The sequence below is a fragment of the Pan paniscus genome, chromosome 4 (assembly GCF_029289425.2).
Source record: "Pan paniscus chromosome 4, NHGRI_mPanPan1-v2.0_pri, whole genome shotgun sequence".
NCBI lineage: Eukaryota > Metazoa > Chordata > Mammalia > Primates > Hominidae > Pan > Pan paniscus.
Window position 1 is genome coordinate 12,713,477 of NC_073253.2, and position 12,301 is coordinate 12,725,777.

The window sequence follows — 12,301 nt, forward strand, 5'->3', positions numbered from 1 at the left end:
ATTTGGACACTGAAAATTTTGAACTAATGCTAATAGAAATTGAAAAAATTAAAAACGAACAGAGATATGTCAGTTCATGGATTCAGAGACAGTATTCATTAAGATGTCAATTACCTGGAAAGTAATCTAGAGATAGAATAAAATTCTAAACAAATTCCCTTACGTTTCTCTTAAATTAATGAGATGTTTCTAAAAGTTATATTGAAATGTAAAATATCTAGAATTATCTAAAGGAATCCTTAAAACTTAAGAATAAATAAATTTAGATGACATACACTACATTATTGCAAGTTTAAATATAATATAAATATAGCATATAAATATAAATACAGCAATCAAGAAAGTGTAATACCAGCCTAAGGATACATACAGATCAGTGAGACAAAATAGAGGATATAGACATAGACCCACAAATGTGTACATGTTGACTTTCAACAAAGATGCCGAGTTAACTCAGTAGGGGAAGCCTCATCTTATGCACAAATGGTTCTAGTGAAATTGGATAACCATACTAAAAAAAATGAGCCTCAGTCTGTATATCATACCATAAATAATTAAAAATGGAGCAAGAATCATTTAGTAATACAAAGCCTAAAACTCTAAAATCTCTAGAAGAAAACAGGATAAAATCTTCACAATAGACCTGATAGAGCATTAAAAATAACTATATCTTTAAAAAACAGTCAAATGGACTTCATCAAAATTTGAAATTTGAAATGTCAGGGGATGAAATATCTGTACTTCAAAAGGATACATTGTTAAAATTAAAATAAAAGTTATATTTCCGTGTGTGTGTGTGTGTGTGTGTGTGTGTGTGTGTGTGTGTATGTATTGGTTTGGTTACATGGATGTGTAACTTTGGCAAAATTCATTTAACAGTACTTTGTAAATGGGTGCTTTTATTATATGTAAATTACATACCAATAAGCTTCACTTTAAAAATTAATATGTAAGAATGATGTTTTCAGGCAAGCAAATATGAGAAAATGTGTTGCCAGTTAACCTGTACGAAGTAAATTACTAAAGGTAATTTTATCAAGCAGAAGAAAAATTATCCCAGACCAATTAAAATATTGGAGGAAACGAAGGGAACTGAACAATTTAAAAATGTGGATGTGGAAAAGCAAATAAACACAAATGATACACAATTATAATAATAATGCTTTGGGATTATAAAATATCAAAATATAAAACATTCTGAAAACCAAAAAGCAAAACAGTGGATATGAGGAATTGGTGCTAAAGTGTTCTAAAGTTCTAGCAACATTCAAAAATTAGTAGAAGTTACAGTCCATAAAAGTTTTATTTTATTTATTTTATTTTATTTTATTTTTTATTTTTTTGTTTGAATGGAGTCTCACTGTATTGCCCAGGCTGGAGTACAATGGTGAGATCTCGGCTCACTGCAACCTCTGCCTCCTGGGTTCAAGCAATTTTCCTGCTTCAGCTTCCCAAGTAGCTGGGATTACAGGTGCTTGCCACCATGCTTGGCTATTTTTTTTTTTTTTTTTTTTGTATTTTTAGTAGAGAAGGGGTTTCACCATGTTGGTCAGGCTGGTCTGGAACTCCCGAGCACAGGTGATCCACCCACTTTGGCCTCCCAAAGTGGTGGGATTACAGGTGTGAGCCACCATGTCTGGCCAAAAGTGTTCACTTCTAGAACAGTCTACAATGTTGTAATCATTGGGGTTTTCACTAAAAATAATATGAAAGCAATTAAGAATGTATAATTAGCAAGTGAGTGGATGGGCAAAGGAGAATAATGAAAACTGAAAAAAATCAAGGGAAGATAAGTAAATCTTAAAAAAAAAACCCACATAAAAGCAGTGGGTCAAATAGAAAACAAATAGCTTTATGATATAAACCCAGATATAGCGATGATTAAATTCATGTAAATATACTAAAATGTTTTTACTTGGTGGCACACATGAGGGTACCGAATGGTTGAAAGAAAAAGGGTAAAGAATGTATTTCCTAAAACACTAACCTAAAGGAAGTTTCTGTAGCTATATTCCTTTCAGAAATTAGTGTAGTAATAGTGTAGTAGTAGACTACAAGCAAAATAAAATAAAATAAAGCATTATAGGAAATGAAATTTTTTATAATAAAAACAGCTAATCCTAAATATGCATGCTGTCAATAATATATACATTAAAAATAATGTAGAAAGTAGAAATAAGCAAATCCACAATAGTCGGAAAATTTAATATATCTCTCTAATTAGCTGGTAGAACATAGCAAAAGTACCATAAACAAAATAAAAAGTCAATAGGGGTATGATACTTATAAAACATAACAGGCAAAAAGCAAACCTTCCTAATATATACAGAGTTCTTACCAATCAATAATGAAAGAACCATTTGCCCAGTGGAAAAACATGGTCAAAGATATGAACACACAGTTCAGAGTGAAGAAACTACAAACTGCACTCAGAAAAACTCTCAAAATAAATATGTCTAGTGGCAAAGATTTCAGAATATTTATAATACACTATGATGCAAAGGTGTAAAGAGGTGCAAGTTGTCATAAAATGCTGAGGGGGACGTAAATATGTAAAACTCTCAAGGAAAACAAAGTGGTGAATTCTATCAAAATTCTAAATGTACATACTCTTAAATTCTGCTCCTCAGAATTTAGCACACTGATATGTTAGTGCTCTTGAAAAATGATTCATCTGCATACAGGGTTACTTATAACAGCATTGTCTGAAATGCAAAACACTAAAGCTTATCTAAATGATTACCAATGTGAAACTACATATATAATGTTTGCATATATATCATATACAATATACATATACATTTTATATTCATACACTAACAGATTAATTATATATAAATACCTGTAAATATTTATATACACTTATATATAAATATCTAGAAATACCTTACCCAAAATACCTAATAATTATGTCAGAATAAAAGATCTTAGTAATAGGATTAGGAGAGAGATTTTTCATTTGCCTTTTAGGTAACAGGGTGTGAGGGGAACATTTCATTGTTCCCATTTTTACTTGTTGTGAAGGTCAAATAATTTGGATGCAAACATTCCAGAGGAAAAAAACTGAGGTGGAACTCATTTCACTGAATTGATTATTCCGTTAATGTGCCATGTGTTTAAGTTAAAAAATTGGATTGGAATGAAAAACTGCTTAGTTAATAATATTATTTTACTGAGGCAGTGATATTGTATCTCTTCAAATTCTGTTTCAGAAGAAAAACAGATATAGATGCAGCGCCATCTAAGTCAATCAAAAAATATCTGAAGCTAGGAGCTATCTACACCATGAAATTCTGGCCAATAAATATCTGCATTAAGCAGCTTTATTGAAACAAAAACTGTTTTTTCTAGCCACTCTAATGTCACTCTCATCATCATGTTTGTTTCAGTAGGTTCTAGCAAACTATATGTGTTAAGCCCAACCTATTTATGCAATCTGAGCTTCCCACAGGATTCACACTCTCTGCTATCTCATATCCAACCTACCTTATTTATTAAGTCATCAGCATGGATTTTGTAGGCAGTTGAATTTTAAGAATACCTGTTCCAAAGCATTAAGGATAAGAGAGAGATCTCGAAGGAAGTCAATCAGTGTGATGGCTTATAACTCAGTTAATCTTTACATTAATCAAGTTTAAGCCTGAAAACAAGTACTTTAAGCAACTTTATTAAATTAGACTAAAATTACATTTCCTTATGTGTGAACCAATATGTAATTTCTTAGATAGTTTTGAAAATACTTTCTAAACCTAACATTAGAGATTGAAATAGTAATCAGAAATAATTATTTAACTATGCAAAACACAGGCACTGGATACCATATGTATAATACAAAGACAAAGAAGCTGTAAACACGTTTTCAGCAAATAACATAATCTTATGTTTGGTACCTTTAATATGGACAGTTGTCATATAATTAGATAAGAAGAATATTAAATTCCAGTTCCAGAGGGGAAATATACATGCTTAAAAATCAGAAAATGTATAATTAAAAGACTCACTAAAATAACAGAAAAAAATGTCAACCATTCCCATACAAATTAACCGAGATTATAACCTGGCAATACTTACTACTGGTTAAACTGGGAGGAGGTGAATGTGAAAATGGTACTCTTTGTCTCAGTCATCAAAAATTGATGAGCACAAGGTCCTAAGTCATCTGTTCCCATTGCCGATTCTTTTTCTATTTTACATTGTCTCCTTTCACTCTCCTCATTACTCACTTTGCATCAACCTGCTTGACCTCTGTCTCCTTGAACAGGCACAAATACCTGTAGATCTTTAACTATTCTTCTTTCTTCTGTCTAAATTTATTTGCCCTATGGATTGCTCACCAGATTCATACATGAAGCTCATATTAGAAATAGTTTCCTTAACCACCAAATATTAAAACGCTCACCCATATAAAGTCTGTTCCCATATGTGACATATATTTTTATGTATTTGTTGGTTTGCTTTTTGACTGTCTTCCCCACCTTAATATTCATGAATATCGATGTGTGCATATGTGTGTGTGTGTGTGTGTGTGTGTGTGTGTTTTCATTACTGCAGGTTCCAAGAACAATCCGTGGCACAAACTGTTTTGTAAATATATGTTGAATGAATCAATGCTCCCTCAATTTGGCAATCTGTCCTAAAAAGTGATTAAAATGTAGCCAAATATATATTAAAAAAGAATATTCATTGCAATATTTTCAGTCATAATGAATTATTGAAATGACCCAACATCCTATAATGTACAAATTTTTAGTCAACTTTTAACATAGAAACATGAACACATATTATACACAGTGAGGTGTTTTAATAATGTTGGAAAATATGCATCATATAATGTTACCTATATTGTACAAAAGTATGACTGCAATTGCAAAAGTAAACAAGAAAATAAATTGGGAAGAAATCCGTAAAAATTATGAACAGAATCATGGAGAAATTGATGCCAAGTTTTTCTTTAAACTCTTCTAATTAAAAAAAGGTTTAAAAAGTAATTATTACTAAGCAAATACCATTAATGAAAGTAGTCTGAGGATTAAAAAAATGAGTTTTTTTATTTCTTTTTTTGAGAAAATGAAAATGATAAAATCACTTGACAAAATCCCTACAAGCTTCAATTTTCTATACCCTTTTGGAATTATTTTATGACCATAGACTTTATTTTTTATGCCAAATGCACAACACATAAATTTGTTCTTTTAGTTATGAGAGAAACAAAGCTCTAAACTGTGGATGGAAGAGCCTAATTCTAGCACCCCCAGTAGAAATAAGAACACTGTCATGCCAAACTTTATCAGAGGAATTAAATAGAAGTCTTAGGATCTTTAAATCACTGTATCTCCATGTGTTTGCAGTAGACGTCTAATTCATAAGATGACTTACTAGAAACATTTTCAAAACATCATATACCAAATACTGTTTATGTCTCATGTATGTATGTGCATGTCTCACATATGAGTGTGCATGTATGTCTCATGTATGTGTGTACACATACACACACAATTACATATCTGAAGTTAAGAAAGTTCTTCCACTTCATTTAAAATGGTGTAACCACTATGGAAAACAGTATGGAGTCCGCTCAAAAAGTTAAAAATAGAACTACCATATAATCCGACAATCTCATTTCTGGGTGTACATAAAAAAGTTGAAATCAGAATTTCAAAGAGACATGTTCACTCTCATGTTTGTTGCAGCATTATTCATAGCCAATATATGGAAACAAACCCAATGTGCGTTGACAGATTAATGGGTAAAGAAGATGTATATAAATACATTTACATAAACGTAGAGAAATACATGGACTATTATTCAGCCTTTAATAATAGGAAATCCTACCATGTACTACAATATGGACAGACCTGAAAAACTAATGTGTTACATATACTAAGTTAGTAACAGATAAATACTGCATGATTCCACTTATATGAGGTATTAAAAATAATGAAGTAGGAAATAGAATGATGTATGCCAGGATCTGGGGAGAGGGGGAAATAGGGAATTGTTGTTCAGTGGGTATAAAGTTACCATTATACAGGATGGAGAAGTTCTAGAGAGAGGCTGTACAACATAGTGCCTACAGTTAATATGGTATTGTGCGTGTAAACATTTTTGAAGAGGGTAGATCTCTAAATTAAGCCATCCTTGCATTGCTATAAAGAGATACCTGAGACTAGATAATTTATAAGAAAAGAGATCTAATTAGATGACAGTTCTGCAGGCTGTACAGGAAGTAGAATGCTTGCATATGCTTCTCAGGGAGGCTCTGGGAGTTTTTACGCAAGGCAGAAGGTGAAGCAGGAACTTGTGCACCACATGGCAAAAGCGGGAACGAGAGAGAGAGAGAGAGAGAAATTGGTGGAGAGAGGGATCACATACTTTTAAATGATCAGATCTTGTGAGAACCCAGATAACTCACTTATCACCAAGAAGATGGCCCAAGCCATCTGCCCCCGTGATTCAAAACCTTCCACCAGGCTCCACCTCCGACATGGGGGATTACAATTCAACATGAGATTTGGGCAGGGATAAATACCTAAACTACATCATTCTGCTCCTGGCCCCTCCCAAATCTCCTGTCTTTCTCACATTGCAAAATACAATTATGCCTTCCCAATAGTTTCCCAAATTCCAACTCATTCCAACATTAACTCAGAAGTTCAAAGGCTCATCTGGGAAAAGGCAAGTCCCTTCCACCTAGGAACCTGTAAAAAGAAAACCAAGTTATTTACTTCCAAGATGCAATGGGGATACAACATTGGATAAATATTCTCATTCCAAAAAAAAGAAATCAGCCAAACAAAAGGTACTACAGGTCCCATGCAAGTTCAAAACCCAACAGGCAGTCATTAAATCTTAAAGCTCCAAAATAATTTCCTTTGGCTCCATGTCCCACATCCAGTGCACACTGTCACTAGGGGTGGACTCCCAAGGCTATGGCAGCTCCACCCTTGCGTCTCTGCAGGGTTCAGTATCAATGGCTGCTCTCACAGGTTGTTGAATGCTTACAGCTTGTCTAGGTGCAAGGTGCAAGCTGCCAGTGAATCTATCAGGAGGCCAATGGCCTCCTTCTCACAGCTCCACTAGGCAAAACCATGTTGGGGTTCTGCATGGGGACTCCAATTCCACATTTTTCCTCTTCACTGCCCTAGTAGAGGTTCTCTGTTAGGGTTCTGCCCTTGCCGCAGGCTTCTGCCTGAGCACCCAGACTTTCCTCTACATCCTCTGAAATTCAGGCAGAGGGGCTCCCAAGCCTCATTCACTTTTGCATTTTGTATGCCTACAAGCTTAACACCACATGGAAGCCACCTCCTTTTTTTTAAAGGAGGAAACTCACATTTACCGAGGCAATCAGTGAGCAGTGTACTACAGCTTTTCCTTCCTGTATATTTTCCATAAAAACTATTTTAATTGCTATTTAATATGGTTTGGATTTGTGGCCATGCCCAAATCTCATGTTGAATTCTAATACCCATAGTTGGAGGAGGGGCCTGATGGGAGGTGTTTGGATCACGGGGAGTGAACATCCCCCTTGCTGTTGTTGTGATAGTGAGTGACTTGAGATCTCGTTGCTTAAAAGTGTGTAGCATCTCCTGCTTCTCCCTCTTCCTCTTGCTCCAGCCCTGTAAGAGGTACCACTTTCCTCTTTGCCTTCTGCCATGATTGTAAGTTTCCTAAGATCTCCCCGGCCATGCTTCTTGTGGAGCCATGAGCCAATTAAACCTCTTCTCTTTATAAATGACCCAGTCTCAGGTAATTAATTATAGCAATGTGAGAAGGGACTAATACGTTATTATTTTTGACAGATAAAATTTGCATATATGAATGGAGTACAATGTGATGTTTTGATATATGTAAACAATGGAATAATTAAATCAAATTAATTAACATATCTATCACCTCACTTTAAAACAGACAAGAGAATAATTACTATTACCTGGAATTTTATGATTTTTAAAACTGTTAATTGTTTGTGTAAAGATCTTGGTGCAGTGTCCGAAAGTAGCATTATATATGTTTTGTTCTTAATGTTTATGTTTAACTCAGTCTTTTTACTAAATTGCTTATTCTTTCAGGTTTTTCCTAACTTCTCTTCATCATGGCTAATCATGGCTAATATATAAATTATGACGGTGTTTACTTGTTCTTGGTGTGATGGGGCTCTGGGGTCTATGTTGGTCCTTGCATGTGCACTTCCTCTCATCCTCTGACTTATGGTCAATTGGTCACCTGTGGGCTCACTCATGCAGTTGGTGGCCTCTTGGTACCATATGTATCTCTGAGGCACATCTGCTGTGTGACAGTAGCCTAGGCTGACCTCACTGCAGCCTCTGTCACATTCTTGCCACCCAGTGCCCATCATCCATACTTCCAAAAGGGAGAGAATAAAATTTATTTTATTTTATTTTATTTTATTTTTTTGAGACGGAGTCTCACTCTGTTGCCCAGGCTGGAGTGCAGTGGTGCGATCTTGCCTCACTGCAAGCTCTGCCTCCCGGGTTCACGCCATTCTTCTACCTCAGCCTCCCGAGTAGCTGGGACTACAGGCACCCGCCACCATGCCCAGCTAATTTTTGTATTTTTAGTAGAGACAGGGTTTCACCGTGTTAGCCAGGATGGTCTCGATCTCCTGACCTCGTGATCCACCCTCCCAGGCCTCCCAAAGTGCTGGGATTACAGGTGTGAGCCACCACGCCTGGCCTAAAATTTATTTTGAATTTGCTATTCCTTTTACCCACACAATTCAGGAAATACTTGACCACATTTGTGGAGCTCTGGAGCAGGGAGATTGGAACACACATTTCTACCAGTCTTCCTTTACATCCCATAATGTAGTGGTTCAGAAGAGGTTTTTTTCCTTACTTTCTACTCTGTGGCCTCTCCACTTTATCTAAAGCTTAATGGTTGGGATGTGACATGGTGTGAAGAGAGAGAAGCTGTCCTACTAACAAAAATTACACAATAAGAAATAATGATGGACACAATATATCTATTGTTCTTATGTTCATATCATATAAAGCCACTGCTCACTCCTCCTTTACCCTGCCCAGCTGAAGTTGATATGTATCAGCCCTTTTTCACATGTCTTAATGAAATTCTCTATTCACACCATGCCTCAGTTTATCCTCCTAACATTGAAAATTTTATGTATAAGTTATATTATGGAAAATAGAATGTCCATTCAAATGTCAGTTATCAATGTTTAAATCAAATGTCTCCCATTTTCAATGAAGATTTTCGTATCTACCTTTTGAAAATAAGGATGTACTTAAAATTCTGGTCAAACAGCAAAATTCACATTTCTGGCTCTGTATTAAATTGCATGTCTCATTAGGCAGTAACTTCCTTGACAGTATTTTTTACCTTAAGTCCTGCATTTTCAGTTCCTTACATAGTCACAGATGCATAGCACATATTTTTTAAATGCCAAATGAATGTTTGTTTAATGAATTGATAGTAGCTAATTCATATTCTTGAATTTAGTAAAAACCTTTTTTCCACAGCAAATAATTGTTGGATGAATAAATTTTGTTAATACATTTAGAGGAATTGTCACTGTGTTCAAAAAATAACCATGAAGAGTGAAAAGGCAGCCACTAGAATTGTTTGGCATTTGTCCCCCGATAAAAAGGGACCAAATCAACAAGTAAACAACTATAATTTGACTGAAGCGACTGAAGATGTATGCTGGAGAGGACCAGGAAAACACAAAAGTTTGTGGAGGTTGTAAGCCCAGAATAGCACTATACAGAAGGGAGCAAGCCATCCTGCCTCTGCCACATTGTTTTCCCCAACAGGATCAGCTCAGAGTCAGGGGAGTCATCTTACAGGATAAAGGTGAGCTGGCGGCCCTGTGAGATCCCCATCATCCCGTAGATGTCAGCAGTTTTTGCTACAGAGGATCCCCTAGTTCTCACAGGTCTTGAATTCAACATGGACAGTTCCTGGGAGTTTGCCAGTTGTTTTGCCTGAGAGCAGTAACTCCCTTGACACACCCACCTCACCCCTCCAACATAAGCTGCTATGGCCCAGTGCCAACTGCAGTAGATTTTGCCCTGGGAGCCAGTACCCACTGATGCCCTCTATATCTGAGACCCCACTGTCAGCCCAATACATTCATGCAGGTGCCTGCAGCACCAACACCCTGGCTGCCTAGAGCCTAGACATGAAACGAGGACCAAAATCCCAAATCTGAATCCATGAAGAACCTGATTTACCAGGAAAATAGGTGGGTCTGCACAATGGAGAAGGCTTGTGTGACCTCCCGCTCAGCATGTGCCAGCCTTGAAGGACAGCAAACCCAGAGGTGGCCACCATACCCTCTTTACCCACCTGGTATGCATACTCACACTCAATCCAACATCCAGCCTGACAGCAGCACCTTTTTGGAGAGCCTGCCACACAAGCTGCTGGCTTGCTGCATCCACATGCACCTGGCCTGAAAAACAACCTGGTGCCCCTTCCCCTAGAAAATCTACACCATTGCCATCATAAACTTCCACAGCTTATGCCACCAAAACAATTGCAGACATTGCAGATCTGGATTACAGCTAAAGCATCTGTATGGAAACCACGTTACCCCATCTACCTAGAATCAAGGCCAATACAACATTCCCAACAATTAACCAAATGGCAGAAGTAGATATTCACATATAAATAACTTTGTAAATGCATTAAATTCTCCAATTAAAGGATACAAATTCACTGCAGAGATTTAAAAAACAAGACTCAACCAAATTCTGTCTACAGGAGACATAATCCATTGTTAAAAAAAAAAGTAGAGTGAAAATGAAAGGATGAAAAATATATTCCATACAGATGGAAACCACAAGAAAGCAGGAGTAGCCATACTTTGATAAAATATACTAAAATTCAAACAGTATAAAAAGAGAGAAAATTGTAAAAATATATGCATCCAGCCCTGGAAGACTCAAATGGATAAAGCAAATATTTGATATAAAGGAAGAGAAAAATTGCAATCAACACTCCTCTTTCAACAATGGTCAGATCTCCTATACAGAAAATCAACAAAAAAACCACTGAATTTGAACTAAACCTTAGACCAGAAGGACCTAGCAGACATTTAGAGAACAATCCATCCAACAGGAGCAGAATACACATTCTTCCTGACTACACATGGAACATTCTCCAGGATACATCATATGTTAGGCCACAACATAAGTCTTAAGAAATTTAAGAAAACAGAGATCATATTAAGTGTCTTTTCAGACCACAGTGGTATATAACTAGAAATCGACAATAAGAGAACTTTGGAAAGCTTACGAATACAAGGAAAAGAAAAATATTCTTAAATAAACAATGAATCAATGAAAAGTTAAAAGGGAAATTTAAAAAACTTTTGAGACAAAAGAAAACGGAAACATACCATACCAAATCCTATGGGACACAGCAAAAGCATTTCTAAGAAAGAAGTTTATAATAATATATGCCTACATCAATAAAGAAAAAGCTATCTCATAAATAACCTAATCATGCACCTCAAGGAACAAACTAAACCCCAAATTCTTAGAAAAGGGGAAATAATGCAGCTCATAGAAGAAATGAGTAATGTAAATACTAAAACAATTCAAAAGACCAATAAAACAAAGGGTTGGTCTTTTGGAAAGATAAAATTAACAAACCTTTAGCCAGGCTAAGTGAAAATAAAAAGTCCCACACAAATAAAATCAGAGAAGTAAAAGGAATTATTAAACTGATATCACAGAAATACAAATGATCATGAGACTATTTTAAACAACTCTATATCAACAAATTTGAGAACACAGAAAAAATAGATAAATTCTGGACACATACAACCTATCAAGATTAAATTATGAAGAAACAAAATCTGACCAGAGTAATATAACAAGTGAGAAAATTGAATCAGTAATAAAAAGTATTCTTTCAGAAAAACAAAAAAAAAAAGAGCCTAGGATCTGATTATTTCACTCCTGCCTTCTATCATACATTTAAGGAAAACCTAATACCATTCAAACTACTTCAGAAAATTGAAGAGAAGGAGATATTTTCAAACCAATTTTATGAAGCCAGCATTACCTTTATTTCAAAATCAGACAGGAACACAACAAAAAAAGGAAACTACTGGCCAATATTTCTGATAAACCTAGATACAAAACATCTCAACAATATACTAGCAAACCAAATAAAACAGCACATTACAAAGATCACTCATTATGATCAAGTGAAATTCATCCCTGAGATGCAAGCATAGTTCAACATGTGCAAATTAACAAACATGTTATACTACATTAACAATAAAAGTCAAACAAATCGTCACTTCAACAGA